General features: G+C 38.9%; 1 pseudogene; it reads right to left on the bottom strand.

Moving 5' to 3' along the window:
* Window positions 1-370: 370 nt before the first annotated feature.
* Window positions 371-15056, bottom strand: part of LOC112167873 — a 175352-nt pseudogene continuing 160666 nt past the window's right edge.

Raw genomic sequence — 15056 nt, 5'->3', positions numbered from 1 at the left:
ATACTACTAATGACATTTCAGGGTTAAATTGGTCGCTCGATAAAAGCGACATCAAATACTTCCACAAATAAGGTTCATCCCAAACATATTGCTTAACAGTTTTCCTAAGCCTATCCCTATGAGCACGTGACATGGTATCAGGAATCTTTCTAGACACAATATAATTCACAATGTCTGCATACCATGGTTCACTTACCTGGATTCCAAAGAGTTGTTCATCTGGAAACGTCTCCACCAGAGGGAGACGGTCTTCTGCGTGCACTAAGCGACTCAAGTGGTCAGCTACCACGTTCTCACTACCCTTCTTGTCCTTGATTTCCACGTCGAATTCTTGCAAGAGTAGGATCCATCTGATGAGCCTTGGTTTCGCCTCCTTCTTGGTCATCAAGTATTTCAAAGCTGCATGGTCAGTAAAGATAGTAACTTTGGTACCAAGTAAATAAGAGCGAAACTTCTCAAGGGCAAAGACAACTGCAAGGAGCTCTTTCTCTGTGGTGGAGTAGTTCATTTGTGCATCATTGAGAGTCCTTGAGGCATAGTAGATGGCATAGGGTAGCTTTTCCTTCCTTTGTCCCAAAACGGCTCCAACTGCGTAGTCAGAGGCATCACACATTAACTCAAAGGGCAAGGACCAGTCTGGAGGTAACATGATGGGGGCAGATGTCAACAACTCCTTAAGCTTGTCAAAAGCTTCTTGACACTCCTTGTCAAAGTGAAAGGGCACATCCTTCTGGAGTAGTTGACATAAGGGTCTCGAAATTTTGGAGAAGTCCTTGATGAACCTCCTGTAAAAACCTGCATGACCAAGGAAAGAACGAATCTCTCTCACAGAAGTGGGAGAGGGTAAGTGACGCACAATATCAACCTTGGCTTTATCAACCTCTATACCCCTAGCAGAGACAATATGTCCTAGAACTATTCCTTGTTTAACCATAAAATGGCATTTTTCCCAGTTTAAGACAAGGTTAGTTTCCATGCAACGTTTCAGAATTATCTCCAGATTATTAAGACAATCATCAAAATTCTTTCCAAAAACTGAAAAGTCATCCATGAATACCTCTATGATTTTCTCAATATAATCTGAAAAGATACTTACCATACACCTCTGAAAGGTACCTGGAGCGTTGCAAAGTCCGAAGGCATACGTCTATAGGCAAACGTTCCAAAGGGGCAAGTGAAGGTTGTCTTCTCTTGATCTTCATTTGCAATTGCAATCTGGTTGTAACCAGAATATCCATCCAGAAACAATAGTAGTCATGTCCAGCTAGGCGCTCAAGCATCTGATCAATGAATGGCAGAGGAAAGTGGTCTTTCCTTGTAGTTGCGTTGAGCCTCCTATAGTCAATGCACACTCTGTGGCCTGTGACTGTCCTTTGGGGCACCAGTTCGTTATCAGCATTCTTTACCACAGTGATCCCAGACTTCTTGGGCACGACCTGAACTGGGGAGACCCACTTGGAGTCTGAAATAGGGTAGATCACCCCACAATCAAGGAGTTTGATAACCTCCTTCTTCACTACTTCCATCATTGGAGGGTTGAGACGACGTTGAGAGTCTCTAGTGGGTTTAGACCCCTCCTCTAGAAGTATCCTGTGGACGCAAGTTGTAGGGCTGATTCCCTTGATATCCGCCAATGTCCATCCTATGGCGGTCTTGTGTTGCTTCAACATTTCCACCAACTTCTGTTCTTGTGGAGTTGTTAGTGCAGAGGACACAATCACTGGCAAGGTTTCCTTGTCCCCTAAGTAGACATACTTCAAATGGTCTGGAAGAGGTTTTAGCTCAAGTTCTGGGGCCTGGACCACTGAAGGTAATGTCTTGTTAGTGGATAACTGAATGGACAAAGGAGAAACAGACTTACCTATAAAGGGTGATGCCTCAAGGAAGGAGACGTTTTCAATGATTTTCTCCTCACAAGTGTCTTTCAACTTGTCCTCTGAGATGGTGACGCCTTCCTTTGTATAGCCTACCCCACTCTCAAGGGTAGTGACTAGGGTATCCTCATGCATAACATCAAACATTTTCTGCGCAAGTTCATCCAAAATGTCAGCAGAAAAACAATCATTAACCTCTAGGGGATACCTCATGGCTTCAAAGATGTTAAAGCCAATAATGTCACCATCGAACTCCATTGTAAGAGAGCCTTCATACACATCAATCTTCGTCCTAGCTGTCCTTAAGAAAGGACGTCCCAAAAGCAATGGAGTGGAACTTACAGGGGAGTCCTCCATTTCCAATACATAAAAATCAGCTGGGAAGATAAGATGGTTAACCTGTACAAGCACATCCTCCAACAAACCTCTAGGGTATGCATTGGATCTGTCAGCTAACTGAATGATAACATTGTCAGATTTAAGTTCCCCTAGACCTAGGGTTTCATAAACAGAGTAGGGCATAACATTAACAGATGCACCTAGGTCTAGCATGGCATTCTTAAATCTAGAGTTACCAATAGTACAAGGAATGGTAAAGCTTCCAGGATCCTTACACTTTGGAGGGATCTTCCTCTGAATTAGGGCAGAGACATTCTCACTTACCTTTACCACCTCCTTTTCACGGTTTACTCTCCTAGTAGTGCAAAGCTCTTTGAGGAACTTGGCATACTTAGGGACTTGCTTGATGGCCTCTAGGAGGGGTAGGTTTACTTGCACCTTCTTGAAAGTTTCCAAGATAGCTTGGTCACTTTCATCCTTCTTAGATTGGGCAAACCTGCGTGGGAAGGGCATGCAAGAAGAAGAAGGGTTAGCAATAACCGAATTTGATAAGTTAGAATTATTACCTTTGATTTCCGGTTTTGCCTTTAAAGATGAGGATGCCTTGGTCTCTTCCTTTGACGTTGCAGGGTCCTTCTCAATACCCAACTTGGTGGGTTCTTGGTCTTCCTCAATTTCTATGCTCATTTGGACCTTCTTGGGTTGCTTGGGTGGATCCACAAATGGTCTCCCACTCCTCGTAGTCACAACTGATGCATTCTCCACATTACCCTTAGGGTTAGGTATTGTGCCACTAGGAAGCTTCCCAGTCTCATGAATCTTGCTCATGAAGTCCACAACTTGGCCCATCTGTTTCTTAAGATCTGCAATATCCTTAGTGTGGGTCTGTTGTCCTTGAATCAAAGCTTGAGTAGAGTTTGTCAAGGCCTGGGTGGAACTAGTCAAGGCTTCCAACGTTTTGTCATAGTGAGACATTGAAGGTCCTGAGTTCTGTTGAGGAGGGGGCATGTAGGGCCTTTGAAAAGATGATCCTTGGAATGAAGGCCCTTGAGGACGTTGGAAGTTCCCACCAAGAGGATTCTGAACGTTATCATTGTTAGTCCACTTGAAGTTGGGATGGTCCCTCCATCCTGGGTTGTACGTATTGGAGTAAGGGTCATGTCTAGGACGTTGAGGTCCTCCTTGGTATCCTCCTTGATATCCTCCAATAGCATTTGCAGATTCCCATCCTCCATTCTCATTAAGTTGAGGGCACTGATCTGTAACATGCCCTTGCATAGAGCATACCCCACAAGCTATTGTTGCACTTGGTCCCTTGGAACTTACCACTTGGTTCATGAGTAGAGTAAGCTTATTCAGTTGGTCCTCAATTGCAGTATTCTTGCTCATCTCATGCACCCTACGAGTAGAGTGTCCTACCCCCTCATATTGTTGAGAGTTCAAGGCACGATTAGCTATCAGCTCCTTCCCAACTGTAGGGGACTTATCCACAAAAGCTCCTCCAGCTGCAGCATCCAACATTTGCCTTTCCAAGGGTAAGAGTCCTTCATAGAAACATGTGAGTAGGGTCTCATCCTTCATCTGATGTTGAGGACATTGTGCAAGTAAGGAATTGAACCTCTCATAGTAAGCAGCATAGGACTCATCATGGGCTTGCTCTATTCCACTGAGCTTCTTTCTAAGTGTGATGACCTTAGAAGCTGGGAAGTATTTCTCCAAGAAGGCCTTTCTCATTGTCTCCCATGAAGTGATACGTCCTGCAGGAAGTTCATATAGCCAATCCTTGGCTCTATCAGCTAGAGAGAATGGAAATGCTCTCATCTTAAGAAGGTTCTCATCTGCCCCTTGTGGTTGCATGTTTGCACAAACAGATTGAAATTCTCGAACATGCTTGTTAGCGTCCTCCATATTAAGTCCATGGAAGATAGGGAGCTTGTGCAACAAACCACTCTTTAGCTCAAACTCTGCTTGTCTTCCAGCTGCAGGGGGAGGGTATACTATGCCTGTAGGGGGTCCTCCTTCAACAGTTGCAGTGGAAAGTTCCCTAATAGATGCCATTCTCTCTTCTTCGACTTCTTCAGGTGGTGGTGAAGGTGGTGGTGTAGAGTTGGACGAAATCACAGGTGAAGGTGAACGTGAAGGAGGAGATGGACTTGGTGTAGGTGATGTAGACTCCTCAGAACAGTAGGTCCTCTTCCCTTGTTCGTTAAAGATGTACCCTCTGTGTGTCGAAGGGGAAGGGCTTGTCTGCTCAAGAAGTGAAGGACCCTTCAAGCGAGCGAGCCTTGCTTCAATTTCCTTTAGTGTAGAGGATCTAAAAGGCTCGGTCATTCATAGGAATCCTGAACATCATCAAAATTCAAAGAAGTTAGCAAAGTATAAAGTGAGTTAATTACAAATTAGTGATTTATACATCAACCTTACTATTCACGAGTCACTATTCACAAGTTACTATTCACGACTTTACTATTTATGATTTATACAAGTATAAAGAGAAGTATAAATTACAAACTATCCACAATCTTTTCACAAATAAACCACAAAAGAAATTTATACAAGTATAAAATGTACAAAACAACACAATTTACAAGTGGAGGTTATGTTCAAGTATCTTATTATCTTTACAAAATAAAGTTAATATCTCAATTGATTACAAGTTGTAAGTCGAGCCCAATAGAAACCACTACTATTGGTGAGATACGATCTAGGGATAGTCGCCTAGACATAAGTCACTTCCCTTTGTTTCAGAAGGCTAGATGGCCAGATTAAGAGGTAAGTGAGAGGGAGGACTCATTTTGGTGACACTACGGAGGCTACTCCCTCATTGAGGTTTAGGCCCCTATTGGCTACTCCCACATTGTGGTTTACGCACGGTCTATAGTATCTCTGAGATCCAATTTGAACCCATCACCCAGGGTCTCAACCTAAGACACCACCTATATGCCCCTTACTCAGCTTGGAAAGGACTCATGTGTTAGACAGTTCTCCAAATGCTAATAAAAGCCGCCCTCAACCTCATAAGACCTTAGAAAGGCACTAATGAAGGGTTAAGGCCAATATTAACAAAAGGGCCCTTATCTACTCATACGATTTTACACACTTATAATAAATCAAGAATGTAACAATATTTATAATTAATTCTTTACATTTCCTTTGTTTAACAAGATTAGACACCACTTACACAAAACTTTCACACAAACAAACAAAACGTCACTATTCACATCTAATTATCTTCCTTTTTTTTTTTTTTTTTTTTTTTTTTTTTATTATTATTATGAAGTACAATGATTTACATTCTTTCTTTTCTTCACAATTATTTTCAACACTTAGGTACGGGAACAGGGAGTCTCGATGTGCAATGGGACTTAAACAGCTACCCTTTTCAAGACTATGTTTAATCCAATATACCTTAGGTGCATCACAACATTTTCTTTTGTTATAAATACCATTGATTTCGAATTAAATTCCAAGCGGTAAATCAAGTGGACGTGCGGCCCAAGTATAATCGTCAAGACACTAAGTCTCTCCTACATCCTTTGGGCAACCTTACTGAAATGGCCAGGTAGGGGAGGGCGACCACGAGAGGTAGAATCCATTTTGGCATGAGCTACTCCCACATTGTGGTTTAGGCTCATTTGCACGCACTTCTGGATTCAAGAACCAGTCATGAGCGTTGTCCCCTTCCTAGACACCATCCCACATAGGCTATACTTACTTGGATATAAAAGGTCCTAAGTGTGAAGACAGTTCAATGAATGTTAATAAAGGCCGCCCTCAACCTTAAGGGACCTGAACTAGGTACCAATAAGGGGTTTAGGCCAATATTAATAAACACGACTTCACCTATTCCTTCTTTAATTTACAACCTACAATTAAAATTCGTATTCAATAATATAAATAACAACCTAAGTAATTAATCTACTAATTTTCGACAATTACAAAATAATTAACAAGTAATTTTTTTTTTTTTTTTCTTTTCGGTCACAATATAAACAAAACACATATTATTCACAATATGACAAATGATTTTTCAATCCCCGGCAACGGCGCCAAAAATTGGTGTCACTTTTATCGAGCGACCAATTTAACCCTGAAATGTCATTAGTAGTACGTAATAAATAGGGATCGTTCTATTCCGGGGATTGAGGGTACACCTGTCATTGTCAAACAATTAAACAATTAAAATTAAAACAAAGTATAATATTTACAAAAATATAACAAAATATATACATATTTACGAAATTAGGGGGATTTTTGATTTTGATTTTCGGAAATTAAACTAAGTAAAGAAAACAATTAAAATGCAAAAACATAAAAATGCAAATGAAATGCACGAACAAAGATCAAATCGGAATTTATAATCAAGGTTAATTCAAGTTCATCATTGTTCATCATAGTCATGCAAGAGGAATCGATCATGTGAAACGTTCAAAAGCAAACAATTTCCCATATTTTACTTTCAATGCTAATTAACCTAAGTGAAAGCACCTAGATTAATTCTATCAAACATGCAATCAAACCCTAGAAAGCTAGTCAATCATGTCATGTTCAACGCATTAAGCATCTAGAAAGGCTATCAATTCAAATATGCAACTTAGTATGAAAAAGTTCACCTAATTGCAATCTCCTTTGATTAAATTTCGGTTTTTGTACAAAACCTTTACTACTTGTTGATTCAAGAACACAAAACCAAAAAGTTGATTCATGTTCTCAAATTCGTAGCAACATTCACATAAAAACCCTAAATGTTTCGAACCATTCAAGATTATCATACAAACGATTTCTATCATGCAAATTCAATCAAACACTTACACAAAAGCAACCATAAATCACAATATATGAATCTGAAAATTAACAATTAACCATAAAATTTCAGAAATCAATACTTGTTCATACATAAGCGTCAACTAAGGCAAACCAACGAAAATTACAAAGCAAAGGTACAAGGAGAATCGGATTACACCATGATGGAGATGAGATGGATGAAATGATGATGTGGTCTCTTGAATTTCGAAAGCAATCTTCAAGGTGGAGGGTGGATGGTATGCACGGCTTGTCTTCTTCTTCCTTGGCCTTGCTTGCACTTCGTGGTTGCCCTAGAGGATGGAGAGGAGCACGGCTAAGCTAGAGAGTTTTCTGAATTATTTCTCAAGTGTAGAACGTAAAAGTGTGGAACTAGGGAACTCTTGACGTTGAGAGAAGAGAGGAATATATAGGGGACGGCTTCTAGGTCTTCAATCCGTCCACAACCCTAGCAAAGCTCACGGCAATCTCTTGCTTCCTCCACATAATTTTCTCCAATGATTTCGTGCCACATAAGCCCTATGAGGTGGTGCAACCAATCACAAAATTCCAATATAAATTCCCTAAATAATCTTGCCGAAATATATATAGATATTTTCTGATTTCCTTCACCAATTTCGGCAACAATATACTTAGAGAATAAAGGGGGACGAACCTAGACTCCTTTGAGAGCTTTTTGTGTTCAACACATATTCTCTTTCCTTTAAACGCTCCCTAAGAAATCTCCACGAAATCTCTTTATTTTTTTCTGATTTTTCCTCACGGCAAAACCCTAGTTTTTCTCTTCATTATCTTTTGCCGAATTCCCTAGGGTTTGCACGGCATCCCCTTGTTTTCCTCTTGGCTTGGACGGCTAGGTCTTCTAGGGTTTTATCTCTTGATTTATTTCCATAAAAATAACCCTAGAAAATCTCCTTTTAATTTCTGATTTTCTTGGACGCCACCTCCTTGTTTCTCTCTTGCAAATTCACGGCAACAACAACCTTAAGGGTTAGGGTTTGCGTCACAAACCCTAATGTCATGGGCTTTGATGGGCCTTTATCCAATTTGCCGAAAATCCAAAGAGTTCTTGGGCCTCGTTGCTTTATCTTCAAGCCTTCTCATTTTCCAACGCAAAACACAATATTTTTCCATTTCTTTTTCATGGTTGCGTTGGAAACTTGCTAGGGAAGCCTTCCTCCATTTTGTAGGATTTCCTGGTTGGACTAGGAAAGCTTGTTTCTTCATTTCTGCTCAAATGCGTGGGCCATTTTCTCTCATGTTCGTTCGTCTTGATGTTCGCAAGCTCCTCTTTCCATTCGTGCGTTCATTTCCACTTTCTAGCTCGGAGGTCCTGAAAATAGAAACTATACTTAAAATAGAAACTTTCTAAAAAAATGAAAATAGAAACTTACTAAAAATGAAAAATAGAAACTTTCCAGAAATGAGAAATGAAAAATGAGAAATGAGAAATGAGAAATGAAAAATGAAAAATGAAGACAAAAATGGAAACTTTCTACAATAAGGAACTTTCCCAATCAAAGAATGGAAACTTTCCCAAACAGGGATTTTTCAAGGAAATGGCGCAGAAAAGTGTAGGGAAATGCAGTTAAAACGTCGCATTAAAATGCTCCTATCAGAAATGGGTGGAGGCAAAAGCCACTCGAACTAATGACTCTAAGGTTGTTGCAGATTTTATCAAGTCTAACATCTTTAGCAGGTTTGGAATGCCTAGAGTTCTCATTAGTGATGGTGGTTCCCACTTTTGCAATTGGACGATTGAGGCTCTCTTGAAGAAGTATGATGTGACACATAAGGTTTCTACACCTTATCATCCCCAAACAAGTGGGCAAGCTGAGGTCTCTAATCGTCAAATCAAGGGGATATTGGAGAAGACTGTGAATCCTAACAGAAAGGATTGGTCCTTGCGTTTGGAGGATGCTTTGTGGGCCTACAGAACTGCATACAAAACTCCCATAGGTATGTCCCATATCGAATTGTCTATGGCAAACCTTGCCATTTACCTGTGGAGTTAGAGCACAAAGCTTGGTGGGCTGTGAAGCAGTTTAACATGGATCTAGATGAGGCTGGGCTTCATAGGAAGCTACAATTGCAAGAGTTAGAGGAGATTAGGAATGATGCTTTCGAAAGTGCCAAGATCTACAAGGAAAAGACTAAGGCCTTCCATGATAAGATGATTCGTAGGAAGACTTTTGTTGTGGGACAGAAAGTTCTTTTATTCTATTCTCGTCTTAAACTCTTTCCAGGTAAACTTCGTTCTCGTTGGATTGGACCTTTTGTTATTACTCATGTGTTTCCTCATGGAGCTGTGCAGATAAAGAGTGAACAAACAGGTAACGAGTTCAAAGTGAATGGCCATTGCCTCAAGCCATACTATGAGACGTTTGTGGAGCATGAAGTGGAGGATGTACCCCTCCAAAACGCTCCACAACATGAGGATTAAATGGAGGTACAAGTCTAGGCTGAAAGACTATAAACATTAAGCGCTGCTTGGGAGGCAACCCAATTCAGAAGTAGCTGTGAAGGAGTCTACACACGCAGATTTGATTTCTCCTTCCCTATTTCCCCTTCTTTTCACGTTTTCTTTTTGTACTTAGTAGTTATTTTCATAAATTTCTACCCTATATGCTTAATTGTTTCATTGCATGCTTATGATTGATTACATTGAGGACAATGCAATATTTAAGTATGGGGGAAGGGATTTATACTTTTATCTTGAGTCATATATTGAAAAATACAAAAAAATCGAAAAATATCAAAAAAATAACAAAAATTTCGTTGCTTTTATTGAGTCATTGAGTCATGTTTTGGGTGAAATAATTTCTTCATCGTAGGCGCATCTATTAAGGTGTGATGTCTAGGTCTGGTTTGGATACGAGAAGTGCTAGCAAAGGGTCTCGTCCCCTGCTAAACAAGTGAGTTGAGCTCCGCCAAAATCGTTCCCCTCCTTACCTGGTCACATCCCAAAGGAGTTACCGAAAGGAGAAAGGAAATAACCCTAGTCCCTAGTTAACGTTTGAGTCTTGTGTCATTTTGTTTTGAGTCTTAGGATGCCCTTTCAACTTTCTAGGATGATTCTACATCTCTGAAATTATGGCTAAAAGATGATCACAATATTGAGATGACTTTAAAATGGTATTCTTTGGTTAATTGAGATATATGAAAAATGTGTGCCTTGTAGTGGATATGGATTTCGTGACTTTGGTACAGAATATGAGCATGTTAAGATGAGTTTTGATTCATAAAAACCCATGTGAGATAATTGAGCCCATGTCCCTTTTTCTTGGAGTGAAATGAAAATATACTCTTATTTTCTTGGCGATGTTTTGATGATCTCATTATTCTTTCATCTTGATTGACTACTTGCCATAGATTAAGTTTGATGGACTAGAGAATGCTAGAATTCACTCTTGTGCTTATTGAGACGTTTTATCAATACATGACCCTGATTCTGGAAAGGATAGAGGCACCCTAGGATCCCCACCATTGCCAAATGAACTTGTGTCCCTATTTGTGCCCGTCGTGGGACTCCCCTAGATAAACCCCTTTGAGCCTACGTTAAGCCTTTTCTTTCATCACCCTTAAAAATCTTTAACCTAAACCTTAGTATAGCTATAACCCTACCCTTTGTTCTAAGAACTTAGTGGAGCTAAACTGAGACTTTACTTGAAGATTTTTGGCGTCCATAATGAAGAATAAGAAGAGGTAAAAGCTCAAGTGTGGGGGTAGACTTGTCCATAAGAGAAAAATGTATGAAAAAAAGCCGAGAAAAAGAAAGTGAAAAAGAAAAAGTGCACGGCTAGAAAATAAAAAGAAAGAAAAGAAAGAAATGTCGATGGATTTTAGTCCCCCATACTTGGTGAGTTTGGAGTTTACTTTGATTTGAAGGCCCATTACAGAAAAATTTGGTCTTTGTCCAACTCATTAGTAACCAAAGGAAGTTTAGAGTGAAGTTTGGGCCCAACATGAAGACATTAGGCCCCTTCATAACACCCCCATGGGAAAGTGACGTTTTTGCATACTTGGTGGATTTCTAGAAGTCTCTCTACATTTGCATGAGCTCCGCTAGGTTTTTAGGACATTTTGTTAAATTCCTTACCCTTCGTTTCTTTAAACCTTGAGCCATGGCCCCATTACAACCCTTGATAAGACCTTCTTGATCCTTAAGATGGGACAGCCCTTGATGTGGAGATGAGTTACAAGAGTTGAACTTATGGCTTGGGTCCATCTGTGCAAGTAGTTGATATCTTTCATGAGATCTTTAAAAGAAAAATTTATACATGTGCTTTCGTTTCTTACATTATGTAATATACTTGCTATCTTTCACATATACTTGAGTGTATAAGCTTTTAAGCATTGCCATGATCTGAGAGAAGAAAGAGTGGATATACCTTGTGAGGATTTGAATCATACTTGTTTGAAACATGCTTAACAAAAACCATCACCATTGTTCCAACCAAGTCCTACTTGTGTATATGTAACTTATGTGTTTTAATTAACTCTCGAATGCCTAAACATTGATTCTTGGTGAAGTGCTAATCTTGGTGTTGTGAAAGTAAGAGATTGCTGAGACAAAAAGTTAAAGGGCAATAGAGTCTGTTATGTGTCGAGTCGTTAATTTTTGTTGAGTCGTAGTCGTGTCTGTGTTGTGATTTTGCTAAGGGACTAGCAAAAGCTAAGTGTGGGGGAATTTGATAGGAGCATTTTAATGCGACGTTTTAACTGCATTTCCCTACATTTTTCTGCGCCATTTCCTTGAAAAATCCCTGTTTGGGAAAGTTTCCATTCTTTGATTGGGAAAGTTTCTTATTGTAGAAAGTTTCCATTTTTGTAGTTCTCATTTCTCATTTCTCATTTTTGGAAAGTTTCTATTTTTCACCTTAAGTAAGTTTCTATTTTTCATTTGTAGAAACTTTCCATTTTTCACTTTTAGTAAGTTTCCATTTTTCATTTTTTAGAAAGTTTCTATTTTTCATACTAGTTTCTATTTTCAGGACCTCCGAGCTAAAAAGTGGAAATGAACGCACGAATGGAAAGAGGAGCTTGCGAAAGTTAAGGCGAACAAATATGAGAGAAAAAGGGCCACAGAAATGAGCAGAAATGAAGAAACAAGCTTTCCTAATCCAACTAGGAAACCCTGCGAAATGGAGGAAGGCTTCCTTAGCAAGTTTCCAACGCAACCATGAAAAAGAAATGGAAAAATAATGTGTTTTGCGTTAGAAGATGAGAAGGCTTGAAGAAGAAGCAACGAGGCCCAAGAACTCTATGGATTTTCGGCAAAATGGATCAAGGCCCATCAAAGCCCATGACATTAGGGTTTGTGATGCAAAACCCTAACCCTAGGGATGTGTTGCCGTGAAAACCAAAGGGAGGAGGCAAAAGTGGCGTGAAAATCAAAGTGAAAATAAAAGATTACGCAAGAGATTTTCTAGGGTGAAGTTTATGGAAAGAAATCAAGAAAAAGCACCAAATGGCGTCTAGATTCATTCCTAGAAACCCTAAGTATATTTTGGCCGAAAATACAAGAAGAAAATCAGAAAATATTCAAGGAATTTCGGCAAGAATATATTAGGGTATCTTCTTGGAGTTTTATGATTGGTTGGATGACACACTAGGGCTTACTTGGCAAATTCTCATTGGTGGAAGGCATGTGGAATTAATAATTTAATTCCTTGGAAAATAAATCAGAAAATCACGGCTTGGAGGCCAAGCATTGCCGTTCCCTATATAAGAAGCACCCTAGACGTCTAAGAAGAGACCACTTTACAATTCAGAAAATTCTCTCTACGCGCGGAAGCTCTCTCCATTCTCTAGTTCAACCTTTGGCGTTTTCAAGCAAGGAAGGAAGAAGCAAGTTTAGGCCGTGAGCATCATCATCCATTCCACCTTGAAGCCGTGCACTTTGAAGCTTGCTTTCAAGCTTCATTCATTCATTGTTCAAGTTATTCATCCATCTCTCCATTCACGGTGTAATTCAACCTTCTTTCTTGTAATCACTTTTGATTCTCCTTGTTTGATTTCGTTGGATGTTGTTCTAGTTAACATTGATGTTTGAACAAGGTTTATATTCTGAAAATTTATGATTGATTAAGGATTTTCGATTTCTATGTTGTGATTCCAAAGTTGCTTATGTGTGATTGTTCGATTGAATTTGCTTTGTAGATATCTCTTGTATGTTAATCTCAATTGGTTCGAAACTTTTAGGGTTTATGTATGAGTGGTGCTAGATTTAAGAACATGATTCGACTTTTTGTGTTATGAATTTAAATCAAAAGTAGTAAAGGTTTTGGACAAAAATCGAATTCAATTGAAGAGGATTGCAATTAGGTGAACTTATTCATACTAAGTTGTGCACTTGAGTTGATAGCCTTTCTTGATGCTTCTTGCGTTGAATATGTATGATTGACTAGCTTTCTAGGGCTTGATTACATGTTTGATAGGATTAGTCTTTGTGCTTTCACTTAGATTAATTAGCGTTGAAAGTAAAATATGGGAATTCGTTTGCTTTCTAATGTTTCACATGATCAACTCCTTTCACATGACTTGGAAGAACAATATAAAGTTAATTCGAATTTAATCATGAACTTGGTTTTAATCTTTGTTTCTTACATTTCATTCTTGTATTTGTGTTTTTGTTTATACTTAGTTTTAATTCTTGTTTTTAATTTTCGAAAAACCAAAAACCTAAAACCCCCCTAAATTCGTGAATAGTGTTTATGTGTGAATAGTATACTTTGTTTTTATTTTAATTGTTTAAATTGTCTTACATTGACAGGTGTACCCTCAATCCCCGGAATAGAACGATCCCTACTTGCTTATACTACTAATGATATTTCTAGGGTTAAATTATATGCTTGCTTTGAGCGTATCAATTTTTGGCGCCGTTGCCGGGGATTGAAAAATCACTTGTTGCATTGTGAATATTGTTGTTTTCGTAAATATTATATATATGTTCATATTGTGATCGAAATTTAGTAAAGTAAATACTTAGGTTGTTATTTATTTTATTGAATACGAGTTTTATTGTGAGTTGTAAATTAAAGAGGAATAGGTGAAGTCGTGTTTATTAATATTGACCTAAACCCCTTATTGGTACCTAGTTCAGGTCCCTTAAGGTTGAGGGCGGTTTTTATTAATATTCATTGAACTGTCTTCACACCTAGGACCTTTTTCATCTAAGTAAGTATAGCCTATGTGGGATGGTGTTTAGGAAGGGGACAACGCTCATGACAGGTTCTTGAATCTAGAAGTGCTTACAAATGGGCCTAAACCACAATGTGGGAGTAGCTCATGCCAAAATGGATTCTACCTCTCGTGGTCGCCCTCCCCTACCTGGCCATTTCAGTAAGGTTGCCCAAAGGATGTAGGAGGGACTTTGTGTCGAGACAACTATACTTGGGCCGCACGTCCTCTTGATTTACAACTTGGAATTCAATTCGAAATCAATGATATACATAACAAAAGAAAATGTTGTGATACACTAAGGTATATTGGATTAAACATAGTCTTGAAAAGGGTAGCTGTTTCAGTCCCATTGCACATCGAGACTCCCCCCTATCCCGTACCTAAGTGTTGAAATAATTGTAAATAAAAGAAAAGAAAAGAAAAAGGAAATAATTATATAAATTTTCGTGAATAGTAAAAATCAGGTTTTTGAGAGTATGAATTTTATTATAAGTTTTTGACCATAATGGAATAGGTGAAGGACTTTGTCTTTAACATTAGTCTTGCACCCTTCTCTTTCATGTGGCGCACCTTAGTAGCATAGGGTGTCTAGGTTAATTGGATACGAGAAGTGCTAGCAAAGGGTCACAATTTATCCCTGCAAAATGTAGTTGTCAGTATAGGATAAGCAGGGATCGTTCAGTCCGGGGATTGTAGGGTACACCTACACAAAAAGGTCAATTAACAAATAAAAGAATAAAACGGGGGTTTTGGAATTTGGTTTCTAATCTACTAAAAGTAAAAACAAAGCAAATAAAACTATATACAATGATCGACTTCCCTAACCTAGACCAATACCACTCGGAAATTACTAAG

Source organism: Rosa chinensis, chromosome 5 (assembly GCF_002994745.2).
Source record: "Rosa chinensis cultivar Old Blush chromosome 5, RchiOBHm-V2, whole genome shotgun sequence".
Classification (NCBI taxonomy): domain Eukaryota; kingdom Viridiplantae; phylum Streptophyta; class Magnoliopsida; order Rosales; family Rosaceae; genus Rosa; species Rosa chinensis.
The sequence above is the reverse complement of the archived record's forward strand: the minus strand, read 5'-3'. Positions and strand labels throughout refer to the sequence as shown.